Here is an 18,501-nt window from a genome sequence, read left to right as displayed (position 1 = left end):
AGGTTGAGTATAGATCACACCACAGACATGGAAGGAAATACACTGTCTCCAAAGCCACAAAAAGGGCAGAGCTAAGGATGGCAAAGGCTTGGGTAACAGAGACTTCGCAGATGGCAGTGATGCTGGACCACAGCTATGCACTTCTCATGCTCATGATCTCTGGTCCAGTATCTCAGCATGGGGCACTCAGCCCAAGGAGTACCAATGCCTAAATGCTCAGCTCTGAAAGTATTCTTGTGGTTGTGTTTTAACATGTTGGAAATAGGAGGTCTGTTGATAGAGAACGGGTTTTCGCTTGTTAACATCGGCACCAGGTCAGGTTACCCAGCACGTTGGCATGAAGGCAGGAGATTCAGGAATGTAAGGTTGCCCTCTGCGATGTGGCAAGTTTAAGGAACTTCAAGATTCCTTGTGATTTACTATTTTACAGATGAAAATACTGAGATGAAGAGTGCTCGTCATCCATATCACACAAGGAAGGAGACGAGGAAGGGCCTGTGAACTCAGTGTTATTCCGCACCAGAGATCAAGCAGCTCACATTAAGGGCAGTGCCCCTCCCCCACAATGCTTCACCTACCACATTGAAAATTACAATCTGGATTGACCGTATGATACACAGAAAAATTCTAGCATCTTATTAATTGCAAGGGGAGTTACAAAAAGCAACCATCTTCGGCAGACATTGTTAGATGGAGGTATCAGTATCTCATAGACCCTGCTCAAGGACACCTGAGAAAAGTCCCTGAAAACACCTGGGCCAGGTATAAGGAGTTCTTGCTCCTTTCATTCTGACTTCTTCCAGTGTCTCACAGTCTCCTTCATTCTCTGCCACAAACTACCTTCTCCAGCAAAGCTTTAAGTTTCCAGGCACAGTGACTAATCCTACCTCAGTGAGATATTTCAGGTCCACTCTCAGATACCATTTGATTTAATCTCAAGGAAAGAACAGACGCACACCCAGCCAGGGCCAGATAGCTAGCTCTATTACAATCAGCTGGGGCCTGGCACGGACGCTCCATAGAACTGGTTCTGCCAGCCAGCAAGTAGCATGGAAGAAAGTGTTTCCCATCTAAGTGCTGCTGGGTTCTGTCTGTAAAAATCATCCTATTGAGAGGGGCCCACATCAAAGGGGAGGAATGGTGCATATAAATATAATTTTGTTTTCCTGTGTGTTCTAAATTCTCCACAGTGGATATATGTGGCTCTGTACTAAGAGAAATGAAACCCAACGTCTGGGAGGATTAAAGGTGAATTCCATGCTGGTTGGCATTCAGAGACCAAAGGTCCAGATGAAAAGTGCTTTTAGTGGTGACCGGATGGAGGAAATGCTTACCAAAGATAGAACCTCACCTGAAAGTCCTGAGATTGGAGTGGGCCCTCTGAAGGAAGGTGCCAAAGCTGAACCTGGAGGAGATGCTGGGCACTGTGCATGCTGATGTCCTGTGATTGGCAGGCCACTAGCTGCTAGGTTAAGACAGACCAGAGCAGAGAGGAAAAGCGTGAGACATGTGGAAAACAAAACAGGATCTTAGAGGACAAGAGACAGGGTGGGGGGGGGCACTAAGGGGGAAAGCAAAATAAAAGTAGTTATTACAAGCGATGAGCTCGAGGAATGAGACATGAAAGGGCCAGGAGATGCTCACTGTTCTTCAGTAAGCAGGGAGAGAGACAGAAGGCTGCTCCTTCATACACATAAAGGACAGCCTCCGCTCCAGAACACTCAGGGATCAGGAAGAGTATTACAACCAGAGCAGAATAATGTGCTCAAACCCCAGAACAGCTGGCGGGAGCCAGGTGAGGCAGGGCAGCAGGAGGCCAGGAACAAACAGCAAGAGACGCAGGCCTGAGCATGGCTGGCCAAAACACCCACATTTTAAAGACTCTAGCCACTATGTCCCAGTGCCCTTCCATTGGCCTTTCAAGTCTCTCGAATGGTAGTAAGTAGCCACAGGCCTCTCTTTTATGGCTTTGGGCCCATGATCTCTCCGGATGCAAAGTTTGGGAGTGTTTGTTTATTGCATTTACTTATTTGTTTGCTTTAAGTGAGAGTTTTGCTGTATATGGCCCAGTCTGGCCTCAGACTTAAAGATTCATCACACACACACCGCCGCCACCACCACACCCCCCCAACAACATGCTGGGATTATAGGTGTGCACCACAACACACAGCTCTTCAGAAATCCTCTCTTCATGTGTATGCCTTAGACACACACATCTGTTGCTACAGAGCCCTGGCCAGGAGATATTTTATTGCTTTCCACTGAACATACCCTTGATTACCTTCTTTCTTTGCAGAGGTGGTGCTTCTTATATGTAGGGCAAGTGCTGTACTATTGGACTACATTCCCAGTCCTTTACTGAATGTTCATAGCTTCAACTAGATACATGCCCTTAAAGGATTGGCACTGGGCCAGTTGACATCATGGTTAGATATCTTAGAAGGTTTAAGATGTTTACAGGTGTCAGAACTCTTTGAAACTCCAGAGATGCCTCTCTGAGCCCACCTCTTGAACCTGAGCTGACCTTGTGAGTGGCGAACCAACCCAGTATGTGACTCAGCTACACCAAAGGGATGATTACGTTTCCACTTTGTCTTGGGACATTCACTTTTTGACTACTGGGCAGCTGCAAGAAGGATAACAGTGAGATGGCAATGAGGCCTCAGACTGCATGGAATGACCCCGCTCAGGCATCCACCATCTGAGGGTGCCACAATGGCTCGCCAACATCAAGCACCAGAAGTGCAAAAGTAAGTAAGCCATATAAAAAAAAAACAGCCTCAACTACCTGCCAGCCTCCATGTCAGGAAACCCTCTGAGACTACCCAGCTCATCCCAGTTGACATTCAGAGCCAGGACTGGTTGTAATACAGTGAAGGCCGTGTTTTTATATTAGTAAGTTTTAGGGTGACATGCTGTACAGAACAGTAATAGGACCAGATATACTTGTGTCTCAGTGAGGGTTTATTAAGTTTGTTTCGATAGCAAACAAAGAAAGATGACATTGTCTCAACCTTTTTTTCTTTTGGTCTTCTATTGTTTTTCTATTCTATTCTATCTATCTATCTATCTATCTATCTATCTATCTATCTATCTATATCATCTATCTGCCTACCTATTTATCTATCTACTGATCATCTATCTATCTACTTAACTATATATTGATCATCTATCAATCACCTCTCTATCTATCTATCTATCTATCTATCTATCTATCTATCATTTATCTATCAACAGATCTAGCTCTCTCTTTAAACACATATAAAGGCTATGTTGTGTTCATGTACAACAAAATCCTATTAAAAAATATGATAACTAATCACCTTTCCCTGTTCTCTGCAGACTTTGTTCTTTTGGTAGTATCTTTGCATCTTCTATGTACTTTTTAGGTCATAAAACTGGGAACAAAATACTCTACCCCATGATGCTCTTGGCTCTGAGGTCACCTCATCTGGAAGGCACTGTTATTTTTGGCCACCTTTAGCCCTTCTCATCGGTGTTCCACCCATCTGTGGCAGGAGCTCCCACTCCCTTCCCAGGGCAATCCAGGAGGTCTGCAGATAGCAGCTGCATCAGGAGCCTGGGGAAGACAGCAAGCAGGGTGGTCAGAAGAAACATCATGAGCACACAGCTTCCAGCCAGGCAGTGTAGGTGGTGAGGCAGAGACACTGTGGTCTGGAGACCTGCCTGGATCCAAGTCGGGGTGACTCATACAATGATGGCCAAGCAGCTGATAAACCATGGAGCCTGAGGAACACACAAGAGCTGGACCATCGGTTTTCTCCATCTTCTGCATGGAGAGGGTTAGCTCCATCTATACTGCCTCCGAACGCTGGGCTGGGAGCCCACATTGGCACCTGTCAACAGATGCCTGCCCCTGCCCAAGGCGAGGACATAAAATTCTGGATGAGCACGAACCTCAGTAGAGGGCATGAAGAAGCCACCCCAGGAACTGCAAGCATGCGGCTAAAAGGACGCTCTGCAGGGTTGGCTGGCTACTCTAACAACAGGCCAAACCGTGTCACCTCGGGTCAAGGAGAAAGCCCTACAGCCCAAAAATAGCTGCCCTCCCAGCTGCCAGAGCATCTAAAATTATACCATTGAAGATTTATTTCTTTGCGCACCTTACCTTGGTTGGGGGCAGATCTGGGAAGGGACCCACAAAACGTCTTCACATGAAGGTGCAAAAGGCCTGTCAGCCCCTCAGAGTTATTCAGGGCAGGGAAAGGAGGGAGGTGTTGAAAGGCCAGGAACCAGGCAGAGGAAGTGCTGGTGAGGGACAGTAAAGAGCAACCTCTCCTATTTCAGACTTTCACCCAGAAGGAGCCTGGCGGGCAGCTACATCCTAAAAGCAAGGCCCAAGCAATTTGCCAGTAAATTCGAACCATTCGTGTAAACAATCCTAATAATTTATTGAGATGCCTTTTAAATACATGATTATGTGGGCTTGTGCATGACTATTTCAAATTGCCTCAGTGGGGGGGGGGGGGGGGGGGGGGAGTGCGGTGTTAAGGAACAGTTAGAAAGAATCATGAGAGGCTACGCAAGGAAATGGTATATACTTACCACACTGGAATGTAGTCCCGGGAAAGCTAAAGACAGGTAATTGGGTCAAAGTGTCTAGGGAGGGATTCACTCAGAAATTCAGGCAAAGACTCTGCCTTTATGTGTAGACGTCTGGATAACCTGACCCCAGATGATGAGGAATTAAACAAAATAAAAGCAAGTAATCACCTCCAGTCCGCTGAATCAACTAGTAAGGACTCTACGTGCTTCCATTTTTGAAATCCTTAAGAAACAGATCACAAGCTCAGGAAGATGCCCAATGCTAGCTCTGAGGCTAGGCACTTCCAAGGTGCCATTGATGGGCTGTGAAGAGAGGCAGGGATAAGTTAGGGAACTGAGAAAACAAGGAAGAGAAAAAAAGGAAGAACAAAAGACCAGATAGTGGGTGCAGCTGTGGGTGTGGCTTGGGCAGCTGTGGGTGTGGCTTGCAGCACAGGCCTGAGGTAAATCCTGCGGAAGAACAACTGCAATGATAACCAGATCTCTTAGCTGTAGGATGTAGCTTAGTTGGAAAAGTGCTTGCCTAGAATGCAAAAAGTCCTGGCTTCGACTCCCACCTCTGTATAAAGGAACGTGGAGGTACACAGAGGCAGATGAGGGGAATCAGCAGTTCAAGGTCATCCCCAGCTTTCTAATGAATTTGAGATTAGCCTGGACTACTCAAGACTTTATCTAGAAACAAATTTTTAAATAAAATAAAGAGCAAAGTTCTGGAGCCTTTACACCATTTTGGCAGTTTTTAAAGAACTTTCAAGGCCCCAGGGAGTGGGGAGGTCTGGTGGGGTAGAGTGGGCTGGGGTGGGGGTTGGAGACATCCTCTTGGAAACAAAGGGAGGAGAAATGAGATGAGGAACTGTCTCAGTGACAACTTGGAGGGGGATAACGACTGGACTGTAAAAATATGATTAAAGATAAAGAGAGAAAGAACAAAAAAGAACTTCCAAATAACAGTACCTAAATACTAACAGCCCCAAGAGAGAAGAAAACATTCATCCTATTTTTATGAAGAAGAATACTTTGGGTACAAGCAATAAGGTCCAAGGTCACCCAGATGCTTAGACAGAGCATCTTGGGTCTTGCAACGAGAATATTTATGGCTCAATTCCTTCCTCCGTCTACTCCAACACTCTTGGGAGTTATGAGAAGCATTAGAGAACTATTCCTTCCGGACTTAGAGTGACAACGTAACTAAAATGACCTTTCTTAATCTTGATTCATTCATATACACAACAAGTAATACAGGGCCACAGAGTCTTCTTCTGGATTTCACATAGATGACTGATAGGTGGCCCGGCCCAACTACTCCCTTTTCAAAAAAAACCAGTCCCTCACCCAAGGACCCTAGAATCACATGATGTTCAAGTCCCTTCTATTGCATGATATGGAATTTGATATAATTTATGCACATGCTTGCATGCACGTTAATCATTTGTAGATAGCTTGTAGCACTTAATGCAATGAAAATGCTATGTAAATAATTACAGTGCTACAGATTTTGGGGGGGTGGAACAGCAAAAAACTAGGCCAAGTCTGGTAGACTTTGAGTATATGAAGGTTGGATAGATCTTTTTTTGACCCTGAAATGGCACCTTATAATTTACACACTATGTTACTGCCCATTTCCTCTCAAGAAAAGTCCGGTCCTTCTGAACAATGCCTTAGTCTTATTCAAAGCTGTCTCTCCAAAATTGAAACAGTTCCTACACAAATAGGTTCTGGGTAAATATTTATCTAATAAATCACACTGAGTATCAAGGAAAGCTTTTGGGCCAGTGCCTGCTCTGTGTCTCAGGTAGCATAAAACCACTTAGTCAAATCATCTCACTTAATCACTATTATAAGTGACAAGACAGAAAATAGTGAGAGAAGACGGGGCTTAGTAATAGGTAAGAAAGTGCTGGGGAGACGTGAAGCTCTGCCTTTATAACCTGTCCCACTTAAGGCAAGAGCGCTGGCCATGCTGCAATGTTAAAAGGCAACAAATTTAAAACGAATAAAGGAAATATTTTTAAAGCAGCGTATAATGCACCTTTGGAATTCACTGCTGCAGGATATTATTGAGGGAAATAGTCTAGCAAGATTCAAGAAAGGATTAGACATTTATATGAACGGGAATAATATTGGCAGTTACACTAACTAGGTTAAAAAGTTACAAGGCATGTCCGTCCTGGGCTCCGGGGCATAACTGTGCACCAGCTGAAGTGGGGAAGGAATTTCCCTTGTTGGTGGAGCATTGTGTAATTGACCAGATGCATGAGTGCTCATAATTTTGCCGTCTTCTGTAACAGAGGCAGAGAACACTGCTGGGGGAGATGTTTCTGGGGTAGGTGGTGATGGTAGCCCAGTGACCTCTAAGCATGAGAGAGAGAGGGAGAGAGAGAGAGAGAGAGAGAGAGAGAGAGAGAGAGAGAGAGAGAGAGAGAGAGAGAGAGAGCTTGTAGTCCAGGGATTTCACCTGAGAGCATTTTTTTTTCAATTTCAGAAAATGGAAATAGTAAAAAATAATTTCCATCTTCCAGATGAAAATATTTCATGAGATGGAGTAGTCATGGATGGAGTGGCCATAATCTCATTAGAGGCACAGAGACGAGAGCTGGCAGCCTACTTCCAGAGCCCTATGCCTCAGAATCCTCATAGAGACTCACAGATGGTTATCATCTGTCCCCCTTTGGTATCATCTAAGACTGTTCTGTCGTATACATGTGCGCTTATGACATACGCATTGAACAAAACTACCTTTCGAGGGCATATTGTCAAATGCAGCTCTTAATCCTGTCCACTCACCCTAGGAAGCATTTATCCATCAGAGTCAGCTCTGCTGGCAGGTTCAGCCTCTGATTGTTGGTACACTGTGCTAGACATTCTTTCACTGTCCTGCTGAACACCCAAAGACAGGTTTTACCTGGAACTCAAAATCTACAAAGACAAAGTATCATGTTAAACAGAATGCTGAAGGACTGGAGAGACAGCTCACCAGGTTCAGGGCTTGCCCCAAAACCTTGCAGTCTGAGTTTGACCCACAGGAGACAACTGACCCCTTTGACTTACACATGAACAGTGTGGGGTGTTTGTGTGTGTGTGTGTGTGTGTGTGTGTGTGTGAGAGAGAGAGAGAGAGAGAGAGAGAGAGAGAGAGAGAGAGAAACAAATTGGAATTAAAATTCAAAAGCATGATATAATTGAAAATACTGAAACCTGCTGGGCAATTGTGGTGCATGCCTTTAATCCCAACACTCAGGAACCAGAGGCAGGCAGATATCTATGAGTTTGAGGCTAGCCTGGCCTAGAGAATGAGTCCCAGACAGACATGGATACACAGAAAAACCCTGTCTCAGGGGCAGGGGGAAGGGAAACCTGAATTATTCATTATCATTACTTTACAGTCTTCAGTCATCCAAGGGTGAAATGCGTTCTGAAGAAACTGTGTCTATGCTTGGAGCATTAGGAAAAGGCCCCCACACTAAACTCTCTCTCTCTCTTTCTGTTACATACCACACAAATAGATAGATGATAGCTAGATTGATAAGATAGATAGATAGATAGATAGATAGATAGATAGATAGATAGATAGATAGATAGATAGATAGATAGATAGATGTAGCGTGCAGGGCAAATTTTAAAGTAAATAGGTACACCAAAGATGTTATCGATGGATGTGTTTTTTCTGGAAAAAGTAGCCACAAATTCCATTAATACTTTCAGATATGTTCTCACATAAAGCAAGTTTTTAAAAACACTGTTCTGGGCCCCAGTCCAAGTCAAAAGTCTCAAATGGATCTAGACGCTTTCCTCTCTGTGACCTTTGGACCTGCTATGTAAGAGTTGTTTCTTCGGGCCTCCCTTAAACTGGCAGAATATCAATTAGATTCTCTTAGCTGAAGATTATTCACATAGCGCTTAGGTCTCATCCAGATTGGAAAGCTTTAAGGCTTGCTGCTGATACCACTGGACGTTTTGTTAATTAGTTACAGATAAGCCCTTACAAATTTGCCTGTTTTCCCTGAATATAAGCTTTTCTGTTTACTTTTTTCACATGATTATTATATAATCTTATTATTATCAGATCATAGGTAGCCTCCAAACCATGTTTTCATAAAGATTTAAGAGCTGGAGACGTATCTCAAGTTTACAAACTGCTTGTCTTACATGCATGAAGCCCTAGGTTCATTCCACATCCTTGCATAAATTGGGCATGAGAGTACAGTTGTGTATTCCTAGTACTCAGTGGGGAAATTTAGGATATTCCTCGGCTACATACAGTCTAAGGGCAGCCTAAGACCGAAGAGACCCTGGGGCCGGGGAGAGAAGAGAGAAGGGAGGTATAGTTCTTGGGTTTTGCCAACATTCCCTACAGCAACAATATAGGCACAGCCATGTCACTATTCTTCAATAGGCAATGAGAATTAGTATTAACGAACAACAACAACAAAAGAAATAGAAAAGAACAGAGAAAAAAGGAATAAGAAAGGAAAAGTATCAACTTTTTAAAAAGGTACACTTTGTCGTCTGTGTGTCTCCTATCTATGGGAATGAACAGGTAAATCATATAGATTCTCATTCTCAGGTCTCAAGCCAGGTTCCTCCCTGGAGTTTACTCACAGCTTTGTACCACCCCATCTCAGAATCAGCTCAGGGGTGGGAGATGGCTCAGTGGGTAAGAATGCCTGCTGAACAAGCATGAGGACCTCAGTTCAGATCCCTCAGTAAAAATCCCAGGTGTGGCCTTCCCAAGCTGTAACCCTAGCCCAGGGATGGGGGTGGGAGGTTCAGAAGAATCACTGGAGCTTGAGATGGAGAATATACAAGAGGACACCTAATGACTTTCTCTGGCTTCTGGCTATCAGGGTTCTCTCTGTGTTGCTCTGTCTCTGTGTCTCTCTGTGTGTCTGTGTCTGTCTGTCTGTCTGTCTGTCTGTCTGTCTGTCTGTCTCTCTCTCTCTCTCTCTCTCTCTCTCTCTCTCTCTGTGTGTGTGTGTGTGTGTGTGTGTCTCCCTCCCTCCCTCCCTCCCTGCCTCTTTCCCCCCTTCTCCCTCTCCACATCCTCTGATTCTACAGTTGCTAACCTTATCAATTCTGGCAGAACAAAGTCAAAGCAGGGAAGGGCAGCCTCCTGGCCTCCCAGTCTTCTGTCACATGTCCAGTCATCCTCAGAGACTGTTAAAGTCAGAGAGTCCACTGTTAACCAACAGTGTGGAGATGGAGCAAGCAGGACGAGTCCTAGGAGAAAAGGAACCCGATGAGACCAACACACAAATATTTTCCTGTGAAGTAGAAGAGGCACAGCCCATATGTGACCACAAGCCACAGAAGGTGAAACCTGATGAGGCCTGTCACCCGAGCTCCAGAGGGATAATGTGGAGAAGCAGTTGGTTTGAGCAGCTTTTCAAGAGCCTTCACTAATACCCAGCTTTGGGGAGGGATGACAGAGAAAGAAAAGAAAGTGAAAGCGCTTTGCTAAATTTATTGCCTGAAAAAGGAGGAAAGCAAACAGCACAGAAATGGAAATCTTCTGACTTGTGGAAGTCAAATAAATGGTTTCTTTCTTCCTTTGTACTCCAGGGCCAGCACATTCACACAAACTTTTCACAAGCATTGTTCTAGAAGAAGCCCAGCCTTCGTGCTCATCTCCGAAAAGACTGATTAGAATCTCTTCCAAGTCAATATGTTTGATACAGTTCATTTGGCAACTCCTTTAGGTCCATCACCATGAAGGACTCTCAAGAAAGGCACAAGTCCTGCCTTTTCTTTTTGCAGATAATATGGTGAATGGCCCAGAATCAGGTGCTGGCTAATAGCTGGTGAGAATTAGCTACTCCAACATGGCTTTTTGTCCTGTCTCCACTGATACCCTTACATGGACAAAAAATATGTCCAGAAGCGTGCAACTTCATCATGGTGGATGGAATAAGGACACCCGTGATTTACTGCCTAGGTAACCCTGTGCAAACACATACACTTTCTAGACCTCTGTCCTCTACACCTGAACCATTCAATAGAGACAATATAACCTACCTAGCAGAGTTGCCGAGAGAGAAATATCAGGGCCTCTCACAAGAGGAATCATATATATATATATATATATATATACACATACATATACATATATATATATGATTAAATATACATATGTATATATATGTATATATGTGTGTATGTATATGTATGCCTATACATATATCTGTACTGAGCATTTCTTAAAATCAATTTTTCCTTACCATCTTCACAACCCACAAGGTGATTTTTGGAAAAGTCAATCAAGAAAGGAAGGAAAGAAACATATTTTCTTCTCCAACAAGTAAAAGCAATTAAATGTCAAATATTAACTGTTCCTAGGAGTAAATTTTTTAAATGGGTTAAAGGCTCAGCCATTATAGACCTCCAATATGTAATTTCTAAGAAAGGACCAGGTAATATATTTTTTTTAATTAAGTGGAAGATAAAATGCTAGAGCGACGTGTCCCTTCAGAAAGCACTTTTTTATCCATTTCTAGTGGCTTCCAATTGCATCATGCCTTTTAAGAGGAGCAATTTGTTTAACATCCCTTTATTTTTCAACCTTCACATGTGAAAAGCATTGATTTATGATTCTGCTGATTAAAGCACTGGTGTCTGAAGCAATAATGATTTCAATTATGGAACTTCCACCCGCGTGTGTTATTCTGATTTTCTCTCCATTCTCACCACATTTCCATTCTCGAAAGAAGGGGATCTGAGTAGATGATGTAATTTTTAAAAGCCCCTGGACTAATTTAATATCAGGAAAGAATATATGGACAGATGGACTGATGTTCCATTTTGGATGATGGGGATGTATTGTATTTTAATATGCTCTGACAAACTCTCAAACAGCTCCCTGGTGAGCCCCTACCTGATATCATTAGGGTTATTTAGTGCTTGGAGCCTGCCCAATCCCCACTGGAGCCACAGTGAACTCGTAGGAACCTGCACACTCCATTCACTCCATGTCTAGGGTCATGCTTTCTCTTTATGCTAGGCTGGAAGAAATGATTAAGCTCATGTTTAGATTTTTAGCTTGCTGAAGTCAATGTGACGCACCCAATGCTGTCTTCTAATCCTCAGGCCCTCTCCTGCTCAGCTCTTCACTATTCTAAAATAATTAAATAATTACTTAGTTTTCCTACTCTAAACAATTAATTATTTAATTTTTAAAAGTATTGAGAAAATTAACTTTTAAGAAGGGAAGTTTTAGTTTGGCTTACAGTTATAGTGGTATCTGTCTGCCATGATGTGATCTCATCTCTCTGGGCCTTTTGATGATAGACAACATCATAATTGGAAGATGTGGCAGAGGAAGACTGCATATGGCACCTAAAACCAAAGAAAGATGGAGGGTTTGAATATCCCCTTCTAAGACAAGCCTCCAAATGACCTAACTTCCTTCCAGTAAGTTGAACCTCTTTTGAGAAGTGCACTACCACTTCTCAAAACGAGATCAGCACTACAACATGGGCCTTAGGAGGACACTCCAGATTCAAACCACAGCAGAGCAGGGCATTGTCCCATATGCAAGGCTACTAAGCAAGACACTGAAGCCAGCCAGAGGCCATAAACAAGGAAATGGCCCCAGGCACGAATGCAGCTTGAAACCTAATGGAGGAGTGGGTGTGATAATGTGAGTAATACTTGTTACTCCTTTGGCTATCAAGCTCTTGAATCAAAGCACCCTCAAGTAACTGAAATTTCTCCAGAAATCTTATTCAGGAAGAAGGAAAAGGCTCTTACCCCAGTGTTAGACAGACAAGCAGCATGTCTCCCCAGAAGAGATTTCACCTTTGCAGACCACCTTATGGGAGGAACTGGAGCCAAAATCATGGCTCCATGATCATGGGCAGGACCACATCTTGACCAGAACTGATTAGTCACACACAGCTCCTGCCTTCTGTTTGAACCTAAATTTCAAGGCAGAACTTCAGAGATGGGCTTGGGGGTGTCACCTCTTTGTTCTTATACTAGTGTGACATTAAACAAATCTCTTTTTATTACTAAATTGTCTCTTTAATTGGTCTATTAAAGAGAGGTGATTGATCTTGGTTTGTTAGGGATTCCAGGACCCTAGAATACAGTATATGGTCCTAACCCCAGGAATGATGCCAGTCACATTTTTAAAGACAGAGTTTCACTTTATAGCCCAGACTAGCATCAAACTATATAACCTAGACTGGCCTCAGTCTCCTAATCCTCCTGCCTCGGCCTCCCTAGTGCTTAGATTATGGGCATGCACCGTTATTCCTAGCCCACCATTCACAGTTATTAAAGTTGTCATCCTGTGAAGAAGTATTATGTGATAAGATCAGCTATTGCTGTGTCCCAGGCAATTGTTGTCACAGGGGTCCATAAATCAAGGGACCACACCTTCACAGGAGTCTATAAATCATGTGACTATACCTTCAAATACTTTGAAGAGAACAAGAAATTTATAATGTTATACCATTAAAGTTTCTCTGGTTTTCAGCATTAGACCCACACTCGTCAAATGTAGTCCGCCTGCTTCCGCCTGATTCCGCCTGCTTCCGCCTGCTTCCTTGGCAGTGCACAAGTGGTAGACCCATGCAGTAATTTGAAGGATGTGCACAGCAAAACATCACATTCTGTAAATCTGTCAAAAATCAACAACTTGGAGCAGGAGCAAGAGCTTGGTGTATACGAGCTCTTGACAGAGACAGACAGACAGACAGACAGACAGACAGACAGACAGACAGACAGAGACAGAGAGAGCGTGGATGGGGCTTGATGACTGTCAGCCTAGCCCTACATTCAGTGAGAGACCCTGTCTCAAAAGATGACACCCAATGTCCTCCTTTGGCCTTTGTATCTGTGTACACATGTGCACATACACCACTTATGCATACACCACACATGCATACACCACACACACACACACACACACACACACACACACGCGCGCACACACACAAAGTATTTTTAGTCTGCTGTTTCAAAAACAGTTAAGGAGATTGTTACATACCAAGAAACAGGTGCTAGACTTTGAGAATGTAAAATAAAATACAATACCCATTTTTCACCTTCAAGAGGCTGGCATTTATATCCACATGAATTATGAGGGATTTTGGATTTACAAAAATTAAAAACAAGTGCCATCTAACATTGAAACCAAATCTATCACATTTATTTTTAGGCAAGGACCTCCTTTGTTACCCTTCAAGTAAATTAGTTTGTTCCTATGCTTAGATTTGAAACTTCATTTTAATTTGAGAACTGGTCCTATGACTGCCAAAGTCTGTGTAGGACATCCTCTCCATAATGTCTCCAATAACAACTGGAAGGGAAAGTTGCAGTCATACTATGATGACGTTTTTCCTCATCAAATCAATGCTACAGATTTCTTAATTAAGCACTGGTATTACTAGGCAGTTCCATGATTTAAACCTAGTTCTTAATCTCAGTGATTCTATGCTGCTATAGTTTTTATGGGAGCTGGCCAGCCAATGCTGTACCCATTAATCTTTCTGGAAAAAAAATCATCTTAATAATTTTCTTTTTCAATTGAAGGAATAGAAGCCCCAAGACACAAATAAAAGCATTCAAGGTCTAGCCACTGAGTTTGTAACTTAGAGCTTGAAATATTATATCCAAAATTGCTTCTTGGAAGAAAATCATATCACAGTTAAATTCTCGTTAAATTTTATGATTACTTCTTAGAGTCTTCCTTGAAATGCCTCGAAGTACTTCCCCTGAATACACGTGGGTTCCCTTTTTTTGTTTGTTTGTTTGGTTGTTTGTTTTTTTTTTTCCTTGCAAATCTATTCATTACCTCCTCCGAGGGCCTCTGGGGGCATTACCTAAAGGCAGCCTCTCAAACTATACTACCATGTGTGGGGATTTGGAAGGAGCCAATCACTGCCGCTGGTACACTCAGGTAGGCTCATCTGAACACAACATTTCATTCATCTTCTATCTTAACAGCAGTCAACAACGAGAGATCTCATTTTCTTTTCCACACAACATTGCCAGCAACACCTTGGCACATAGCTCCCTGTCCTTACTCTCCCTCCTGTCCACCCCCATAGCAACCTTGTAAACATCTCCCCAGGGCCATCGGTCAGTCAGTTACATACCCTACCTGTTCTGAGTGCTGGAGAAAGCATCTAAGTCTCTTGACTTGATTTACACTGATGATCATTCTCATAGGATCATAGTAAGTCCCTTTGGTGATTCTTCTCCAAGGTCCTCCTGTGGAGAAAAGGAAGGAAAAGAGATTTGAGAAAGAAGTGACTTGTCCAGGCATATAGCTCTCCCCTGTCCTTTCTGGTCCTGTGTTCATTTCCTCTTCTCTCACAGCCATTACTTACAACAGTTATTATCTTGGTTAGGTTTCTATTGCTGTGATAAAAGATCATGACCAGAACAATTTGGGGAGGAAAAGGTTTATTTGGTTTACATGCGCCAGTCACCATTCATCACTGAGACAATTCTGAGCAGGAACTCAAGGCAGGAACTGAAGCAGAGGCTATGGAGGAGTGCTGCGTACTAGCTAGTTGCTTTATCTGCATGTATGTATATGTACCAGGAATATGCACCAGGTATATGCATCATGCATGTGCCTGCTGTCTGAAGAGGTTGGCAGAGAGCACTAGATGCCCTGAAGCTGTGAGCCACCATATGAGTGACAGAGTTGAACCTGGGTCCTCTGCAAAAGCAACAAGTTCACTAAACTGCTAAGCCATCTCTCCAGCCCCTCAGATTGCCTTTTATACAGCCTAGAACCACTTGCCTAGGGAGACACCACCCACAGTGGATGGGGCCCTCCTATATCGATCATTTATGAAGAAAATTCCCTACAGACTTGCTAACAAATGAATAAGATGGAGGCATTATCCCAAGTGTAGTTCCTTCTTCCATAATGACCAGAGCGTGTGTTAAGCTAACAGATGTCTCGTCAGCACAGTTCTTAAACTAGAATTTCACTTTGGATTTAACCTCAGTCCAGATCAACTTCAGGTTGGACCTCTGTAACTCAAAATCCAAAGTCTGGATTGCTCCAAACCCCAAAATGTTTTGAGCGCTGATATGATGTCACAGGTGAAAAGTCCTACACTTAATTTCATGTGGCAAGTCACAAGCACAACACAGCTGTAGTAAATAGGTGGCCCAAGGTATATGGCAAACAAACCAAGCTCCCTTTAGACTCAAGTCCCATCCGGAACACAGCTCATCATGTGTGCACAAATGTTCCAAAGTAGAAATAAAACATGGGTCAGTTTTCATAGCCAGCATGTCACATAAAGACTGGTCGGCCACTTTAAAGCCTGGATGAAAGCTTGTTTGGTGTGGATCCCTGATCATCACCAGAGACTGAAGAGAAAACCATAAGCATCTGATATGGACCTTGTCATCCACACTGGGCCACTGCACAGAGCATCCAGAGCCAGAGGCAGCAAATATACTCTCTGAGATCCTTGCCATCCAGAGAGCTGGTCCAGCTAGCTCCCACTACAGGTCGACCTAGAGTGTGTGGTATTAAGTTTGAAGATGATTTTTATCTAACTCAGGATGTGAGTAATGGGAGAGCATAAGTTATTGCATACAAGAAAATATTTCCTGAGTTATCCTTCAGGTAAGCTTGTCAATGCAGCTGCTATGAAGCTCCATTTATATTACAGGACTAGTCCTGTAAATATCAAAACTCACAAGGGGTACATTCCCATGAAAACCTGTAAATAGCAGTGGACACTCTTGTCCTGGGCCCTAGAAGTGAGACACATATGCGCATAATTGAATTCAAGGAGCTGATCTATTGTACCAATGTCAGTGCAGACATCAGAGTTTACGTAGGTTACACATTCATACATTTATACACAGATATACATTTAAAATACTAGCTACAGTCTATATGTATTTTCAGTAGTGTTCAATAATCTGAGCCCAGGCTATAAGTGTTAACCAAACCCATTAAAGAAGAAGCTAGGGTTTGGGTTTTTTTTTTTTTTTTTTTTTTAGTGTGGTCTTCCAGGAAACTGCCTCTGGACATAACTACAGAAAATTAGCACAATAAGTAAAGCATTATAGAACAGCTATTAACTGATTTCACTAATAAAAACCAAATGGGAGCCTCGAGTCCACCCCTCGGGGAAAGCAGGGCAGATAAAATAAACAAGGCGAAATATGGAGCAAAGGATAATTAATTTTAAACAATAATAATACAGCTACCTCCCACCATATTTTTGTTTTTTGTTTTTTAAGTAGATTTTGATCTTTGTGTAGGGAAAAACAAAAAGAAGGTCATATCCTTTCTCCTTAGGGTCTAAGTTTCACACCAATAGGGACGTTTCCATGGGCTAACAAATTGGAGAGATTAAGGTGTGCTGAGGAGTTTCTTAAACTCTAGTCACATGAGCACAGTGATTTAATAGACCCCCATTATCAAAATGTCTTTCTGGGAGGAAAACTGGATCTCCGTGAGCAAAAAAGGCTTGCTGTGGCAGTATTTAACAAGTTAGGCCCAAGAAAAATTGACAGGCAGCAGAAGAGGAATAAAACTACCTGTCTTCCTATGTTGGGTAGAAGTTTAAGTCAAACCCTCACTACATCTCTTTCTGTTGCCTAAATGATAAAACTCTTGAGTATACGTGACATTGGCTCTATGAAGGGAGGAGTCATGATGGAGAAGGGTCTTCACTTTCCATTAGTTCACTAAAATACCATCCACATACCTGCCATCAAATCCAATAATCTTAACAGTCTCTGTAGTAAGTGTGTGCTGGGTGACATGTGTCAAACTAAATGCTTAATGATAGTTCTTGCATTATCTCACAATTTGTAGGTGAAGACATGCAGGCAGAGGGTGACACCATGACATGCTCAAGATCCTCCCCCATCATTAGGCCCCACCTACTCAAGAGATAGCCTGCTTTGACATAGGTACCCCAGCTTTGTCAGAAGCTGAGGAAGATGCTGTAGGAAGCTTTTCCCTCCCTCAGCCCTTCTCCGTTATTGTTCTAACCAACCTAAACCCATGTAACCAATTCTTTTTGCTTGGCATATGCAAAACTGGGTTATTTTTACTTCCCACTGGCAAAAAGTCAGCAAATTCAAATGAAATGATAATTTCTATGTGAGAAAAATAGTTTAGCATTTTCTTAAAATGTGAAAATATAAAAAATCTTATGCAAGACACTAACTTTTCAGCTGGCAGAAAATAGCCTGGTGGTGTTGCATGAAATAAAACAAGAGCAGCTCAGATCTTTACTGCCTGAGAATTAAAGGAGAGCTCTACTGCCAAGGAACAATGGGTATTTAAGCCTGAAAAGAGGAATGGATGATACATGCAGGAGACGTCTGCATATCCAGAGAACACTCAAGTGTAAAAGGTTCATACTTATTCAATATTTAGAAAAATGTTCCAGGAGGCTTCCAATGTGAGGGCTGACAAACAGAAGGCTCAGGAAGAGAAATTTAAAGTTAAATGGGGGAAAGATATCCAACACAAGAGCTGACCAAAAGCACAATGTGTTTGGAACTGCATCCTTGCTAGAAAAATATTAGAGGCACTTTCAATAAGGAATACTTTAAATAGCCTGAGGGTTCTTGCCTTGAAGTCAAGACCAGAAAAAAAGTAATAAAGAAGTTACATTTTTTTTAGGGAGTAGGAGGAACAGAAAAATCACTGTCTATGGGTAATATTATCTGTCTAGATAACTCAAAAAGAACCAAAATTAGCTAATTATTTGAGTAAGGAAGCAGTCAAATGCCAAATGTATGAACAAATAGCTTTTTCCAGAAAACAGTAATAAAATATAATAGAAAAATTACATGTAGAAAAATATGGAATGTAAGACCATCTAATGAATGGGGAGGAAGAGGAGGAGGAAGAGGAGTAGAAGAAGAAAAAGAAAAAGAAGAAGAAGAAGAAGAAGAAGAAGAAGAAGAAGAAGAAGAAGGAGAAGGAGAAGGAGAA

General features: G+C 42.6%; 1 long non-coding RNA gene across 11 annotated transcripts in view; it reads right to left on the bottom strand.

Annotated features, from left to right (window-relative positions):
* The window catches only part of LOC116102385, a 181,734-nt gene that overhangs the window by 131,558 nt on the left and 31,675 nt on the right, over positions 1 to 18,501 (bottom strand). For 8 of the 11 annotated variants that reach the window (XR_004123131.1, XR_004123125.1, XR_004123132.1 and 5 more), the window contains 8 exons: positions 14,668 to 14,777; positions 13,015 to 13,182; positions 12,309 to 12,475; positions 11,786 to 11,894; positions 9,629 to 9,782; positions 4,735 to 4,869; positions 3,419 to 3,580; positions 1,352 to 1,462 (listed from right to left, as the gene is read on the bottom strand). This is a non-coding gene — a long non-coding RNA (uncharacterized LOC116102385). Of the gene's footprint in view, positions 1 to 1,351; positions 1,466 to 3,418; positions 3,581 to 4,734; positions 4,870 to 9,628; positions 9,783 to 11,785; positions 11,895 to 12,308; positions 12,476 to 13,014; positions 13,183 to 14,667; positions 14,778 to 18,501 lie in introns of all 11 variants that reach the window. The other 3 variants (XR_004123134.1, XR_004123130.1, XR_004123135.1) reach the window with 3 other exon arrangements.

Source organism: Mastomys coucha, unplaced genomic scaffold (genome assembly GCF_008632895.1).
Source record: "Mastomys coucha isolate ucsf_1 unplaced genomic scaffold, UCSF_Mcou_1 pScaffold21, whole genome shotgun sequence".
Lineage (NCBI taxonomy): Eukaryota > Metazoa > Chordata > Mammalia > Rodentia > Muridae > Mastomys > Mastomys coucha.
The sequence above is the reverse complement of the archived record's forward strand: the minus strand, read 5'-3'. Positions and strand labels throughout refer to the sequence as shown.